Source organism: Lissotriton vulgaris, unplaced genomic scaffold (genome assembly GCF_964263255.1).
Source record: "Lissotriton vulgaris unplaced genomic scaffold, aLisVul1.2 SCAFFOLD_301, whole genome shotgun sequence".
Lineage (NCBI taxonomy): Eukaryota > Metazoa > Chordata > Amphibia > Caudata > Salamandridae > Lissotriton > Lissotriton vulgaris.
This window is the reverse complement of record NW_028244321.1, coordinates 12747-30327: the sequence shown is the minus strand read 5'-3', so window position 1 is coordinate 30327 and position 17581 is coordinate 12747. Positions and strand designations below refer to the sequence as shown.

Sequence of the window (17581 nt, the reverse complement as noted above, 5' to 3'; positions counted from 1 at the left end):
AAAGAAAAGACTAGGAACAAACACAGAAAGAGCTTGTAGATGAAATTCTCTTCCAGGAACAGCAGGTTAAGAGAAATTACACAGGGAGCAGTTAAGCTTGTAACACGGGGGAGAACACAAAAGAAAATGCAGTTTTATGAAGTGTGTTTGCCTAATCCAGCTAGCACTTTTAATTTATTTCTCTATTTGCTTCTTTTATTGGTAAAGTAAGTTTCAAGTGCATGCACAGGTATGACCGAGAGAGCCAGGGTATAATAATTTGAAGCGTTTGCACCAGCGCTAATGAAGGACGAGAGTTATAGCAAAGATATGAAAGGGGGAGCGATAATAAATATGTGATATGGCAATAGTGACACCAAAATAAGCCACCTATTTATAAAACTAACATGGAAGAAATACTAAAGGTTAACTTCTGAAATTGTAGCCGATGTTAAAAAGATTCTCGTTGTCGGCAGGATTCGAACCTGCGCGGGGAGACCCCAATGGATTTCTAGTCCATCGCCTTAACCACTCGGCCACAACAACTGACTGCAAGGTGTGTGCACATAATCTGTATGCAAGTTTTCAAGGTGTCCCACAGCAAATTCCTGATATTCTGCAATGAACTTTTTAAAAATAATGTTTTTTTCAGCAGGCACATTCTCTCCTAAAAACAAAAATTGCATGCGTATATCTCTAGTTTGGAATACCATAGGCTTGCATGCATACTCTCATGGGTCACTCAAGTTTTTTGGACCCTATTGCACTCTGTTTTCATGCTGCTTTTAGTATATGTCCCATATTAAAGAAGTCTACCATCTTTGAGTATTTGAGGCTCCTTTGTAAGTGCTTTATATTTTTTCCTTGAAGAGCTATATAATAAAGGGGTCCGGGAAGGATTGCATTTATGGAAGATAAAAGACGGCCCACTTGTCTCACCAAATGCTGTAGAGAAACCTGATGTTTTACTCATGTTATCCTTAGTTCGTTTTTGTTAGACCTTGCATTCTTAAGGTTGTCCCAACCCCACCTTATTGCTTTTCACCTCCGCATTTTGCTGTATCTTTTTGTTGGCCTTAGGACTCTGATCACTTTATCGCTACTAATCAGTGCTGAAGTGCACGTGCTTCTTCCCTAATCATGTGTATAATTGGAGTATACCTGACTGACAGATTTAATTTACTTGAAAGCCCCTTGTAAAGTGGTATACCATATACCCAGGGACTGATTGTGCCGCCCAAAGAAATAGCATTTCAAACCTGTCTCAAGCCTGCTACTGCAGTGCCTGTGCTGCAGTGTACTGCCACTTCGACTTGGCATTTAAAACTACTTGCCAAGCCTTAAACTCCAATTTTATTACATATCAGTAACCCCTAAGGTAGGCCCTAGGTAGTCCTAGGGGCATCATGCTATGTAAGAAAAAGGTAAGACATGTACTGTGGTAGTTTGTATGTCCTAGTAGTATCAAACAGTCTATTACATTTTTCACTACTGTGAGGTCTGCCCCTCTCATAGGTTAGCATTGGGTATTCCCTTATACTTTTTGGGGGGTAATTCCATATCAGAGAGGAGAAGCTTTATTTATTTATTGATAAATCCTATCTACTGGTGAGGTTGGATTTAATCTTACTATTGTATAAATGCCATTTTTAGAGAGTGAGCATTTCTCTGCACTTACTGCTCTATTTGCATTGAAACCTGTCTTCGATTGACGTCTGGATTGGGCTGCGAGACAGCTACATATGTGCATTCCCTGTAGACAGCCACAACACAGGTCACTCAACTGCAACTGCATTCATCTGCATTCTGATTGGCCTGGGGGAGAGCTCCGCTCCCCTTACCGCAAATATGTTCAAGAACGATAATTTATGTCAGTAAGTACAGTATACCTACATCTTATAATCATGTGTGTTTAAATAATTTGTTGTTAGATCGTTTAAATATTGAAAAGGATCTGTTTTTAATAGACATTTTACAAAAACAACTGGTACATTTGGGAATTCTGTAAAGGAAAAACCCAACTGCCGTGACATTGCCAACCACAATGCCGTGACTCGGATTCGAACCGAGGTTGCAGCGGCCACAACGCAGAGTACTAACCACTATACGATCACGGCGAGCTACTTGGGCTCAATAACGTACAGTGACATGAAGAAATTATAATTCGGAACACTCAGGGCTACTCCTGTGATAGGCTGAATGTGTTCATTGCTTCCTCATTCCTTATACAAAGGCTTTATCTCCTCAGTGGTTGATAGGCTGAAACCGTTTCCTGGCCGCCTGCTTGTGAACTGGCAGGAGTCAAAGATCACACATACACTGGTGGGCCTGTGATGGGACACCAATGCAGAGAAACACACCTTGCGCAGATATTCTATTCTGTTTATTAGACCTGCATCTCCCCTGTACCTCCTCAAGCCATCTGAATGTGAAGCAAGAAAGAGTTAAGGAACGGTCCATCTACACTTTTATTGGGAGGATGCTGCCGTGAGCTCCTCCCAGCTAATCACACAAACAGCAGTAAAGCAAGATAACTACACAGTTAGGGGGGACTGCATGGTTAGGTTTTTGAGGAATTATTGAAACTGACCTCAGTGACCCATAATTAGAGCTGTGGCTAATGACTGCATGCCTAATTATGATGAAGCAAGCGCCATGGCTCGTAGGGGCCCCACAACACACTTTTCTTAGCTCATTGAATTAAAGTATAAACTTCTGCCATGTGTGAGTGGTAAAGGCTTGTTAATTTTGTTGCTTTTCAAATTCACGTCTGACAACAAGACGAAGGAACATTGGGGCATCAGACGCTTTGGAAAGTAGCCACCAACCGCAGAGAAAGAGAGAAAGAGGGAAAAGACAGTATGAGGTGTGGAGAAAACAGCAGCAGGTACAAGGAGCTCAAATGAGATTAATGGCGCCTACATAGAGCACATAAAGGAACAGTTACAAATCTAAGAAAAGGGAAAGAAAAGACTAGGAAAAAACACAGAAAGAGCTTGTAGATGAAATTCTCTTCCAGGAACAGCAGGTTAAGAGAAATTACACAGGGAGCAGTTAAGCTTGTAACTCGGGGAGAATAGAAAAGAAAATGCAGTTTTATGAAGTGTGTTTGCCTAATCCAGCTAGCACTTTTATTTTATTTCTCTATTTGCTTCTTTTATTGGTAAAGTAAGTTTCAAGTGCATGCACAGGTATGACCGAGAGAGCCAGGGTATAATAATTTGAAGCGTTTGCACCAGCGCTAATGAAGGACGAGAGTTATAGCAAAGATATGAAAGGGGGAGCAATAATAAATATGTGATATGGCAATAGTGACACCAAAATAAGCCACCTATTTATAAAACTGACATGGAAGAAAAACTAAAGGTTAACTTCTGAAATTGTAGCCGATGTTAAAAAGATTCTCGTTATAGGCAGGATTTGAACCTGCGCGGGGAGACCCCAATGGATTTCTAGTCCATCGCCTTAACCACTCGACCACAACAACTGACTGTAAGCCGTGTGCACATAATCTGTATGCAAGTTTTCAAGGTGTCCCACAGCAAATTCCTGATATTCTGCAATGCACTTTTTAAAAATAATGTTTTTTTCAGCAGGCACATTCTCTCCTAAAAACAAAAATTGCATGCGTATATCTCTAGTTTGGAATACCATAGGCTTGCATGCATACTCTCATGGGTCACTCAAGTTTTTTGGACCCTATTGCACTCTGTTTTCGTGCTGCTTTTAGTTTATGGCCCATATTACAGAAGTCTACCATCTTTGAGTATTTGAGGCTCCTTTGTAAGTGCTTTATATTTTTTCCTTGAAGAGCTATATAATAAAGGGGTCCGGGAAAGATTGCATTTATGGAAGATAAAAGAAGGCCCATTTGTCTCACCAAATGCTGTAGAGAAACCTGATGTTTTACTCATGTTATCCTTAGTTCGTTTTTGTTAGACCTTGCATTCTTAAGGTGGTCCCAACCCCACCTTATTGCTTTTCACCTCCGCATTTTGCTGTATCTTTTTGTTGGCCTTAGGACTCTGATCACTTTATCGCTACTAATCAGTGCTGAAGTGCACGTGCTTCTTCCCTAATCATGTGTATAATTGGAGTATACCTGACTGACAGATTTAATTTACTTGAAAGCCCCTTGTAAAGTGGTATACCATATACCCAGGGACTGATTGTGCCGCCCAAAGAAATAGCATTTCAAACCTGTCTCAAGCCTGCTACTGCAGTGCCTGTGCTGCAGTGTACTGCCACTTCGACTTGGCATTTAAAACTACTTGCCAATCCTTAAACTCCAATTTTATTACATATCAGTAACCCCTAAGGTAGGCCCTAAGAAGTCCTAGGGGCATCATGATATGCAAGTAAAAGGTAAGACATGTACTGTGGTAGTTTGTATGTCCTAGTAGTATCAAACAGTCTATTACATTTTTCACTACTGTGAGGTCTGCCCCTCTCATAGGTTAGCATTGGGTATTCCCTTATACTTTTTGGGGGGTAATTCCATATCAGAGAGGAGAAGCTTTATTTATTTATTGATAAATCCTATCTACTGGTGAGGTTGGATTTAATCTTACTATTGTATAAATGCCATTTTTAGAGAGTGAGCATTTCTCTGCACTTACTGCTCTATTTGCATGAAAACCTGTCTTCAATTGACGTTTGGATTGGGCTGCGAGAAAGCTACATATGTGCATTCCCTGTAGACAGCCACAACACAGGTCACTCAACTGCAACTGCATTCATCTGCATTCTGATTGGCCTGGGGGAGAGGTCCGCTCCCCTTACCGCAAATATGTTCAAGAACGATAATTTATGTCAGTAAGTACAGTATACCTACATCTTATAATCATGTGTGTTTAAATAATTTGTCGTTAGATCGTTTAAATATTGAAAAGGATCTGTTTTTAATAGACATTTTACAAAAACAACTGGTACATTTGGGAATTCTGTAAAGGAAAAACCCAACTGCCGTGACATTGCCAACCACAATGCCGTGCCTCGGATTCGAACCGAGGTTGCTGTGGCCACAACGCAGAGTACTAACCACTATACGATCACGGCGAGCTTCTTGGGCTCAATAACGTACAGTGACATGAAGAAATTATAATTCGGAACACTCAGGGCTACTCCTGTGATAGGCTGAATGTGTTCATTGCTTCCTCATTCCTTATACAAAGGCTTTATCTCCTCAGTGGTTGATAGGCTGAAACCGTTTCCTGGCCGCCTGCTTGTGAACTGGCAGGAGTCAAAGATCACACATACACTGGTGGGCCTGTGATGGGACACCAATGCAGAGAAACACACCTGGCGTAGATATTCTATTCTGTTTATTAGACCTGCATCTCCCCTGTACCTCCTCAAGCCATCTGTATGTGAAGCAAGAAAGAGTTAAGGAACGGTCCATCTACACTTTTATTGGGAGGATGCTGCCGTGAGCTCCTCCCAGCTAATCACACAAACAGCAGTAAAGCAAGATAACTACACAGTTAGGGGGACTGCATGGTTAGGTTTTTGAGGAATTATTGAAACTGACCTCAGTGACCCATAATCAGAGCTGTGGCTAATGACTGCATGCCTAATTATGATGAAGCAAGCACCATGGCTCGTAGGGGCCCCACAACACACTTTTCTTAGCTCATTGAATTAAAGTATAAACTTCTGCCATGTGTGAGTGGTAAAGGCTCGTTAATTTTGTTGCTTTTCAAATTCACGTCTGACAACAAGACGAAGGAACATTGGGGCATCAGACGCTTTGGAAAGTAGCCACCAACCGCAGAGAAAGAGAGAAAGAGGGAAAAGACAGTATGAGGTGTGGAGAAAACAGCAGCAGGTACAAGGAGCTCAAATGAGATTAATGGCGCCTAAATAGAGCACGTAAAGGAACAGTTACAAATCTAAGAAAAGGGAAAGAAAAGACTAGGAAAAAACACAGAAAGAGCTTGTAGATGAAATTCTCTTCCAGGAACAGCAGGTTAAGAGAAATTACACAGGGAGCAGTTAAGCTTGTAAGACGGGGGAGAATAGAAAAGAAAATGCAGTTTTATGAAGTGCGTTTGCCTAATCCAGCTAGCACTTTTATTTTATTTCTCTATTTGCTTCTTTTATTGGTAAAGTAAGTTTCAAGTGCATGCACAGGTATGACCGAGAGAGCCAGGGTATAATAATTTGAAGCGTTTGCACCAGGGCTAATGAAGGACGAGAGTTATAGCAAAGATATGAAAGGGGGAGCAATAATAAATATGTGATATGGCAATAGTGACACCAAAATAAGCCACCTATTTATAAAACTGACATGGAAGAAAAACTAAAGGTTAACTTCTGAAATTGTAGCCGATGTTAAAAAGATTCTCGTTGTCGGCAGGATTCGAACCTGCGCGGGGAGACCCCAATGGATTTCTAGTCCATCGCCTTAACCACTCGGCCAAAACAACTGACTGTAAGGTGTGTGCACATAATCTGTATGCAAGTTTTCAAGGTGTCCCACAGCAAATTCCTGATATTCTGCAATGCACTTTTTAAAAATAATGTTTTTTTCAGCAGGCACATTCTCTCCTAAAAACAAAAATTGCATGCGTTTATCTCTAGTTTGGAATACCATAGGCTTGCATGCATACTCTCATGGGTCACTCAAGTTTTTTGGACCCTATTGCACTCTGTTTTCGTGCTGCTTTTAGTATATGGCCCATATTACAGAAGTCTACCATCTTTGAGTATTTGAGGCTCCTTTGTAAGTGCTTTATATTTTTTCCTTGAAGAGCTATATAATAAAGGGGTCCGGGAAGGATTGCATTTATGGAAGATAAAAGAAGGCCCACTTGTCTCACCAAATGCTGTAGAGAAACCTGATGTTTTACTCATGTTATCCTTAGTTCGTTTTTGTTAGACCTTGCATTCTTAAGGTGGTCCCAACCCCACCTTATTGCTTTTCACCTCCGCATTTTGCTGTATCTTTTTGTTGGCCTTAGGACTCTGATCACTTTATCGCTACTAATCAGTGCTGAAGTGCACGTGCTTCTTCCCTAATCATGTGTATAATTGGAGTATACCTGACTGACAGATTTAATTTACTTGAAAGCCCCTTGTAAAGTGGTATACCATATACCCAGGGACTGATTGTGCCGCCCAAAGAAATAGCATTTCAAACCTGTCTCAAGCCTGCTACTGCAGTGCCTGTGCTGCAGTGTACTGCCACTTTGACTTGGCATTTAAAACTACTTGCCAAGCCTTAAACTCCAATTTTATTACATATCAGTAACCCCTAAGGTAGGCCCTAGGTAGTCTTAGGGGCATCATGCTATGTAAGTAAAAGGTAAGACATGTACTGTGGTAGTTTGTATGTCCTAGTAGTATCAAACAGTCTATTACATTTTTCACTACTGTGAGGTCTGCCCCTCTCATAGGTTAGCATTGGGTATTCCCTTATACTTTTTGGGGGGTAATTCCATATCAGAGAGGAGAAGCTTTATTTATTTATTGATAAATCCTATCTACTGGTGAGGTTGGATTTAATCTTACTATTGTATAAATGCCATTTTTAGAGAGTGAGAATTTCTCTGCACTTACTGCTCTATTTGCATGAAAACCTGTCTTCAATTGACGTCTGGATTGGGCTGCGAGAAAGCTACATATGTGCATTCCCTGTAGACAGCCACAACACAGGTCACTCAACTCCAACTGCATTCATCTGCATTCTGATTGGCCTGGGGGAGAGGTCCGCTCCCCTTACCGCAAATATGTTCAAGAACGATAATTTATGTCAGTAAGTACAGTATACCTACATCTTATAATCATGTGTGTTTAAATAATTTGTCGTTAGATCGTTTAAATATTGAAAAGGATCTGTTTTTAATAGACATTTTACAAAAACAACTGGTACATTTGGGAATTCTGTAAAGGAAAAACCCAACTGCTGTGACATTGCCAACCACAATGCCGTGACTCGGATTCGAACCGAGGTTGCTGCGGCCACAACGCAGACTTCTAACCACTATACGATCACGGCGAGCTACTTGGGCTCAATAACGTACAGTGACATGAAGAAATTATAATTCGGAACACTCATGGCTACTCCTGTGATAGGCTGAATGTGTTCATTGCTTCCTCATTCCTTATACAAAGGCTTTATCTCCTCAGTGGTTGATAGGCTGAAACCGTTTCCTGGCCGCCTGCTTGTGAACTGGCAGGAGTCAAAGATCACACATACACTGGTGGGCCTGTGATGGGACACCAATGCAGAGAAACACACCTGGCGCAGATATTCTATTCTGTTTATTAGACCTGCATCTCCCCTGTACCTCCTCAAGCCATCTGTATGTGAAGCAAGAAAGAGTTAAGGAACGGTCCATCTACACTTTTATTGGGAGGATGCTGCCGTGAGCTCCTCCCAGCTAATCACACAAACAGCAGTAAAGCAAGATGACTACACAGTTAGGGGGGACTGCATGGTTAGGTTTTTGAGGAATTATTGAAACTGACCTCAGTGACCCATAATCAGGGCTGTGGCTAATGACTGCATGCCTAATTATGATGAAGCAAGCACCATGGCTCGTAGGGGCCCCACAACACACTTTTCTTAGCTCATTGAATTAAAGTATAAACTTCTGCCATGTGTGAGTGGTAAAGGCTCGTTAATTTTGTTGCTTTTCAAATTCACGTCTGACAACAAGACGAAGGAACATTGGGGCATCAGACGCTTTGGAAAGTAGCCACCAACCGCAGAGAAAGAGAGAAAGAGGGAAAAGACAGTATGAGGTGTGGAGAAAACAGCAGCAGGTACAAGGAGCTCAAATGAGATTAATGGCGCCTAAATAGAGCACGTAAAGGAACAGTTACAAAACTAAGAAAAGGGAAAGAAAAGACTAGGAAAAAACACAGAAAGAGCTTGTAGATGAAATTCGCTTCCAGGAACAGCAGGTTAAGAGAAATTACACAGGGAGCAGTTAAGCTTGTAACACGGGGGAGAATAGAAAAGAAAATGCAGTTTTATGAAGTGTGTTTGCCTAATCCAGCTAGCACTTTTATTTTATTTCTCTATTTGCTTCTTTTATAGGTAAAGTAAGTTTCAAGTGCATGCACAGGTATGACCGAGAGAGCCAGGGTATAATAATTTGAAGCGTTTGCACCAGCGCTAATGAAGGACGAGAGTTATAGCAAAGATATGAAAGGGGGAGCGATAATAAATATGTGATATGGCAATAGTGACACCAAAATAAGCCACCTATTTATAAAACTGACATGGAAGAAATACTAAAGGTTAACTTCTGAAATTGTAGCCGATGTTAAAAAGATTCTCGTTGTCGGTAGGACTCGAACCTGCGCGGGGAGACCCCAATGGATTTCTAGTCCATCACCTTAACCACTGGGCCACAACAACTGACTGTAAGGTGTGTGCACATAATCTGTATGCAAGTTTTCAAGGTGTCCCACAGCAAATTCCTGATATTCTGCAATGCACTTTTTAAAAATAATGTTTTTTTCAGCAGGCACATTCTCTCCTAAAAACAAAAATTGCATGCGTATATCTCTAGTTTGGAATACCATAGGCTTGCATGCATACTCTCATGGGTCACTCAAGTTTTTTGGACCCTATTGCACTCTGTTTTCGTGCTGCTTTTAGTATATGGCCCATATTACAGAAGTCTACCATCTTTGAGTATTTGAGGCTCCTTTGTAAGTGCTTTATATTTTTTCCTTGAAGAGCTATATAATAAAGGGGTCCGGGAAAGATTACATTTATGGAAGATAAAAGAAGGCCCACTTGTCTCACCAAATGCTGTAGAGAAACCTGATGTTTTACTCATGTTATCCTTAGTTCGTTTTTGTTAGACCTTGCATTCTTAAGGTGGTCCCAACCCCACCTTATTGCTTTTCACCTCCGCATTTTGCTGTATCTTTTTGTTGGCCTTAGGACTCTGATCACTTTATCGCTACTAATCAGTGCTAAAGTGCACCTGCTTCTTCCCTAATCATGTGTATAATTGGAGTATACCTGACAGATTTAATGTACTTGAAAGCCCCTTGTAAAGTGGTATACCATATACCCAGGGACTGATTGTGCCGCCCAAAGAAATAGCATTTCAAACCTGTCTCAAGCCTGCTACTGCAGTGCCTGTGCTGCAGTGTACTGCCACTTCGACTTGGCATTTAAAACTACTTGCCAAGCCTTAAACTCCAATTTTATTACATATCAGTAACCCCTAAGGTAGGCCCTAGGTAGTCCTAGGGGCATCATGCTATGTAAGTAAAAGGTAAGACATGTACTGTGGTAGTTTGTATGTCCTAGTAGTATCAAACAGTCTATTACATTTTTCACTACTGTGAGGTCTGCCCCTCTCATAGGTTAGCATTGGGTATTCCCTTATACTTTTTGGGGGGTAATTCCTTATCAGAGAGGAGAAGCTTTATTTATTTATTGATAAATCCTATCTACTGGTGAGGTTGGATTTAATCTTACTATTGTATAAATGCCATTTTTAGAGAGTGAGCATTTCTCTGCACTTACTGCTCTATTTGCATTGAAACCTGTCTTCGATTGACGTCTGGATTGGGCTGCGAGACAGCTACATATGTGCATTCCCTGTAGACAGCCACAACACAGGTCACTCAACTGCAACTGCATTCATCTGCATTCTGATTGGCCTGGGGGAGAGCTCCGCTCCCCTTACCGCAAATATGTTCAAGAACGATAATTTATGTCAGTAAGTACAAAATACCTACATCTTATAATCGTGTGTGTTTAAATAATTTGTCGTTAGATCGTTTAAATATTGAAAAGGATCTGTTTTTGATAGACATTTTACAAAAACAACTGGTACATTTGGGAATTCTGTAAAGGAAAAACCCAACTGCAGTGACATTGCCAACCACAATGCCGTGACTCAGATTCTAACCGAGGTTGCTGCGGCCACAACGCAGAGTACTAACCACTATACGATCACGGCGAGCTACTTGGGCTCAATAACGTACAGTGGTGTCGTAATTGGCCCGTTCGGATTAGCGATTAGCTGAACCTACACGTTGTCCTCCTTAACTTGGCTATATACGATAAACGCCATTTTGAATGTTGCAGCGGCCATCTTAGACCATGAGCGGCCTCGTGGCCGACGTGCCCTTTAGTCCTTTGTCCGTTCCACTGACCACTCTCATCTGCCCAGCAACAGGCTATTTTTAGTACTGGTCAAACCACACATGCGCAGTTCTCACTGACCCGTAAACCTTCAGGAATGTGCCGCTAACTGACCAGTGGGTTTGAAACTCTCCAATGAGCTGGCAGTATCCCAAAACATGACCATATATTTCTCTAAAACTGTGTCTTAAGTTGTGCCGCCTATCTTTTATTGCCCCAAAAATGTATATAAACGGGGTCACACCGGTGTTCGGTGTGATACCTCTAGCATTACCGAAGGGTGCTGTTTGAGTGTACCACCACCCCATGGGGTTTTAATAAACTTGTTCTTTGAATTTTACAGTTTCCGTGCCAACAGTTCTTGTGTAAGTGGGTAATCTCTGGAGCGTGTAGGCCTTGGGAACCCCGAAATACTTCAATTGGCGACCACGAAGGGACTCATCGGCGACTCGGATGCCCGAAGGAGAGGTCGTGACGAAGGCTTGGAAATCCGCCATGGGCGCGCGCTGCCACGAGTGACCCGAGTCTTGGCTGCCACGGTGTTTTTTCCTTTCCTTCCGATCTGACCTTCCAGGTGGCGCCGGTCTCCGACTGAGTTTTCGAAGTGTCCGCATCGCTGAGAAAGTGCCGTTTGGCTGATTTGGCTTACAAGACCTTGGCAGTTGGAACCTGGACCTTTGGGAATTTGGTAAGCTTTGTGTTCGGTAAGGTAGTCTTCGGACGCTTACTGAAGCCCTACGATTTGTGTTCGGTAAGGTAGTCTTCGGACGCTTACTGAAAATCTGTGCTTTGTGATCGGTGAGGACGCTTGCCGAATTCTATGGACTTTGATTTGAGTTAGCTAACATTGTGAATTTGTGATCTTTGAACTTATATGTGTAGTGCACTTCACATAGGCAGGCATCTAGAGATGTTTCTCTAACTTTGTTTTTTTCCCTTGAGCGGCACAATCGTGTGGAGACCTGTAAGTGCCATTTGGTCTGGTGTCACGCTTTCGTGATACTTTTCGAACATGCCTGTTTTTAGCACACTCCGAGGAATGTGTTGTCTGGGAGAAGGTACCTCAATTAGGTTAGCGGAATCACAGCCGGCTCCCCCAGAGGGGACTCCAAATAGGGAAATGTATATCAAGTTTGGCCTCCCCCCTATTATGTACAGTAAATTATGGCATAAGTACACTAAGGCCGATCCCGAATTGCAATGGCCCCTACACGGGTCGTACGATTTGAGTAAAATCCAATTTGTAGAGCAATGTATGTTTCAACGCAGGTCTAGACAAAACATGTTTGATTGTGTGCGAATGTGGGAGAAAGCTGCGCATGAGCGAATGAAGCGTGAGGTTGCCTTGGCGGACAAAGAGCAGCGCAAGGCTGCTCGGGACAAGGCTTTACAGCTTGAGGAAAAGGAGGCTCAGGAGAAGAAAGAAAGGGAGGAACGGGAACGTAATTTGCAAACTACTGGTCAGTTTCCTATTCGTCGACCACTTTATCCTGTCCTTAATAATGAAATTGATGATTTTTCTTTGTTAGATCGGTCACCGCCTCCGTATGTTACGCCGACGGCTCCAGCTGTGGATTCTGATGATGACGGACAGGATAAGTCGGGCAAGAAGGGTGTATCCGCTCTCAGGTTTACTGCGGAAAGGTCCTCTCATCTACGTAGTTGGGCTCGTAAAGTGAATAAGCGTACTGTTACTCAGGATCAATTGGTATCAGAAAAGGGAGGGTGGACAAAAGCTTTATCTCCTCAGTGGTTGATAGGCTGAAACCGTTTCCTGGCCGCCTGCTTGTGAACTGGCAGGAGTCAAAGATCACACATACACTGGTGGGCCTGTGATGGGACACCAATGCAGAGAAACACACCCGGCGCAGATATTCTATTCTGTTTATTAGACCTGCATCTCCCCTGTACCTCCTCAAGCCATCTGTATGTGAAGCAAGAAAGAGTTAAGGAACGGTCCATCTACACTTTTATTGGGAGGATGCTGCCGTGAGCTCCTCCCAGCTAATCACACAAACAGCAGTAAAGCAAGATGACTACACAGTTAGGGGGGACTGCATGGTTAGGTTTTTGAGGAATTATTGAAACTGACCTCATTGACCCATAATCAGAGCTGTGGCTAATGACTGCATGCCTAATTATGATGAAGCAAGCACCATGGCTCGTAGGGGCCCCACAACACACTTTTCTTAGCTCATTGAATTAAAGTATAAACTTCTGCCATGTGTGAGTGGTAAAGGCTCGTTAATTTTGTTGCTTTTCAAATTCACGTCTGACAACAAGACGAAGGAACATTGGGGCATCAGACGCTTTGGAAAGTAGCCACCAACCGCAGAGAAAGAGAGAAAGAGGGAAAAGACAGTATGAGGTGTGGAGAAAACAGCAGCAGGTACAAGGAGCTCAAATGAGATTAATGGCGCCTAAATAGAGCACGTAAAGGAACAGTTACAAAACTAAGAAAAGGGAAAGAAAAGACTAGGAAAAAACACAGAAAGAGCTTGTAGATGAAATTCGCTTCCAGGAACAGCAGGTTAAGAGAAATTACACAGGGAGCAGTTAAGCTTGTAACACGGGGGAGAATAGAAAAGAAAATGCAGTTTTATGAAGTGTGTTTGCCTAATCCAGCTAGCACTTTTATTTTATTTCTCTATTTGCTTCTTTTATAGGTAAAGTAAGTTTCAAGTGCATGCACAGGTATGACCGAGAGAGCCAGGGTATAATAATTTGAAGCGTTTGCACCAGCGCTAATGAAGGACGAGAGTTATAGCAAAGATATGAAAGGGGGAGCGATAATAAATATGTGATATGGCAATAGTGACACCAAAATAAGCCACCTATTTATAAAACTGACATGGAAGAAATACTAAAGGTTAACTTCTGAAATTGTAGCCGATGTTAAAAAGATTCTCGTTGTCGGTAGGACTCGAACCTGCGCGGGGAGACCCCAATGGATTTCTAGTCCATCACCTTAACCACTGGGCCACAACAACTGACTGTAAGGTGTGTGCACATAATCTGTATGCAAGTTTTCAAGGTGTCCCACAGCAAATTCCTGATATTCTGCAATGCACTTTTTAAAAATAATGTTTTTTTCAGCAGGCACATTCTCTCCTAAAAACAAAAATTGCATGCGTATATCTCTAGTTTGGAATACCATAGGCTTGCATGCATACTCTCATGGGTCACTCAAGTTTTTTGGACCCTATTGCACTCTGTTTTCGTGCTGCTTTTAGTATATGGCCCATATTACAGAAGTCTACCATCTTTGAGTATTTGAGGCTCCTTTGTAAGTGCTTTATATTTTTTCCTTGAAGAGCTATATAATAAAGGGGTCCGGGAAAGATTACATTTATGGAAGATAAAAGAAGGCCCACTTGTCTCACCAAATGCTGTAGAGAAACCTGATGTTTTACTCATGTTATCCTTAGTTCGTTTTTGTTAGACCTTGCATTCTTAAGGTGGTCCCAACCCCACCTTATTGCTTTTCACCTCCGCATTTTGCTGTATCTTTTTGTTGGCCTTAGGACTCTGATCACTTTATCGCTACTAATCAGTGCTAAAGTGCACCTGCTTCTTCCCTAATCATGTGTATAATTGGAGTATACCTGACAGATTTAATGTACTTGAAAGCCCCTTGTAAAGTGGTATACCATATACCCAGGGACTGATTGTGCCGCCCAAAGAAATAGCATTTCAAACCTGTCTCAAGCCTGCTACTGCAGTGCCTGTGCTGCAGTGTACTGCCACTTCGACTTGGCATTTAAAACTACTTGCCAAGCCTTAAACTCCAATTTTATTACATATCAGTAACCCCTAAGGTAGGCCCTAGGTAGTCCTAGGGGCATCATGCTATGTAAGTAAAAGGTAAGACATGTACTGTGGTAGTTTGTTTGTCCTAGTAGTATCAAACAGTCTATTACATTTTTCACTACTGTGAGATCTGCCCCTCTCATAGGTTAGCATTGGGTATTCCCTTATACTTTTTGGGGGGTAATTCCATATCAGAGAGGAGAAGCTTTATTTATTTATTGATAAATCCTATCTACTGGTGAGGTTGGATTTAATCTTACTTTTGTATGAATGCCATTTTTAGAGAGTGAGCATTTCTCTGCACTTACTGCTCTATTTGCATGAAAACCTGTCTTCAATTGACGTCTGGATTGGGCCGCGAGACAGCTACATATGTGCATTCCCTGTAGACAGCCACAACACAGGTCACTCAACTGCAACTGCATTCATCTGCATTCTGATTCGCCTGGGGGAGAGCTCCGCTCCCCTTACCGCAAATATATTCAAGAACGATAATTTATGTCAGTAAGTACAGTATACCTACATCTTATAATCATGTGTGTTTAAATAATTTGTCGTTAGATCGTTTAAATATTGAAAAGGATCTGTTTTTAATAGACATTTTACAAAAACAACTGGTACATTTGGGAATTCTGTAAAGGAAAAACCCAACTGCCGTGACATTGCCGTGACTCGGATTCGAACCAAGGTTGCTGCGGCCACAACGCAGAGTACTAACCACTATACGATCACGGCGAGCTACTTGGGCTCAATAACGTACAGTGACATGAAGAAATTATAATTCGGAACACTCAGGGCTACTCCTGTGATAGGCTGAATGTGTTCATTGCTTCCTCATTCCTTATACAAAGGCTTTATCTCCTCAGTGGTTGATAGGCTGAAACCGTTTCCTGGCCGCCTGCTTGTGAACTGGCAGGAGTCAAAGATCACACATACACTGGTGGGCCTGTGATGGGACACCTATGCAGAGAAACACACCTGGCGCAGATATTCTATTCTGTTTATTAGACCTGCATCTCCCCTGTACCTCCTCAAGCCATCTGTATGTGAAGCAAGAAAGAGTTAAGGAACGGTCCATCTACTCTTTTATTGGGAGGATGCTGCGCTGAGCTCCTCCCAGCTAATCACACAAACAGCAGTAAAGCAAGATAACTACACAGTTAGGGGGGTACTGCATGGTTAGGTTTTTGAGGAATTATTGAAACTGACCTCAGTGACCCATAATCAGAGATGTGGCTAATGACTGCATGCCTAATTATGATGAAGCAAGCACCATGGCTCGTAGGGGCCCCACAACACACTTTTCTTAGCTCATTGAATTAAAGTATAAACTTCTGCCATGTGTGAGTGGTAAAGGCTTGTTAATTTTGTTGCTTTTCAAATTCACGCCTGACAACAAGACGAAGGAACATTGGGGCATCAGACGCTTTGGAAAGTAGCCACCAACCGCAGAGAAAGAGAGAAAGAGGGAAAAGGCAGTATGAGGTGTGGAGAAAACAGCAGCAGGTACAGGGAGCTCAAATGAGATTAATGGCGGATAAATAGAGCACGTAAAGGAACAGTTACAAATCTAAGAAAAGGGAAAGAAAAGACTAGGAAAAAACACAGAAAGAGCTTGTAGATGAAATTCTCTTCCAGGAACAGCAGGTTAAGAGAAATTAAACAGGGAGCAGTTAAGCTTGTAACACGGGGGAGAATAGAAAAGAAAATGCAGTTTTATGAAGTGTGTTTGCCTAATCCAGCTAGCACTTTTATTTTATTTCTCTATTTGCTTCTTTTATTGGTAAAGTAAGTTTCAAGTGCATGCACAGGTATGACCGAGAGAGCCAGGGTATAATAATTTGAAGCGTTTGCACCAGCGCTAATGAAGGACGAGAGTTATAGCAAAGATATGAAAGGGGGAGCGATCATAAATATGTGATATGGCAATAGTGACACCAAAATAAGCCACCTATTTATAAAACTGACATGGAAGAAATACTAAAGGTTAACTTCTGAAATTGTAGCCGATGTTAAAAAGATTCTCGTTGTCGGCAGGATTCGAACCTGCGCGGGGAGACCCCAATGGATTTCTAGTCCATCGCCTTAACCACTCGGCCACAACAACTGACTGTAAGGTGTGTGCACATAATCTGTATGCAAGTTTTCAAGGTGTCCCACAGCAAATTCCTGATATTCTGCAATGCACTTTTTAAAAATAATGTTTTTTTCAGCAGGCACATTCTCTCCTAAAAACAAAAATTGCATGCGTATATCTCTAGTTTGGAATACCATAGGCTTGCATGCATACTCTCATGGGTCACTCAAGTTTTTTGGACCCTATTGCACTCTGTTTTTGTGCTGCTTTTATATGGCCCATATTACAGAAGTCTACCATCTTTGAGTATTTGAGGCTCCTTTGTAAGTGCTTTATATTTTTTCCTTGAAGAGCTATATAATAAAGGGGTCCGGGAAGGATTGCATTTATGGAAGATAAAAGAAGGCCCACTTGTCTCACCAAATGCTGTAGAGAAACCTGATGTTTTACTCATGTTATCCTTAGTTCATTTTTTTGTGAGATCTTGCATTCTTAAGGTGGTCCCAACCCCACCTTATTGCTTTTCACCTCCGCATTTTGCTGTATCTTTTTGTTGGCCTTAGGACTCTGATCACTTTATCGCTACTAATCAG

General features: G+C 41.9%; 3 non-coding genes across 3 annotated transcripts; all 3 read right to left on the bottom strand.

The window, feature by feature from the left end:
* Window positions 1-443: 443 nt before the first annotated feature.
* Window positions 444-525, bottom strand: TRNAS-AGA (transfer RNA serine (anticodon AGA)). Its single transcript has one exon. It is a non-coding gene; the product is annotated as a tRNA-Ser (tRNA).
* Window positions 526-15574: 15049 nt separating this feature from the next.
* On the bottom strand, window positions 15575-15646 carry TRNAH-GUG (transfer RNA histidin (anticodon GUG)). Its single transcript has one exon. It is a non-coding gene; the product is annotated as a tRNA-His (tRNA).
* Window positions 15647-16936: 1290 nt separating this feature from the next.
* Window positions 16937-17018, bottom strand: TRNAS-AGA (transfer RNA serine (anticodon AGA)). Its single transcript has one exon. It is a non-coding gene; the product is annotated as a tRNA-Ser (tRNA).
* Between the last annotated feature and the right edge of the window lie 563 nt (window positions 17019-17581).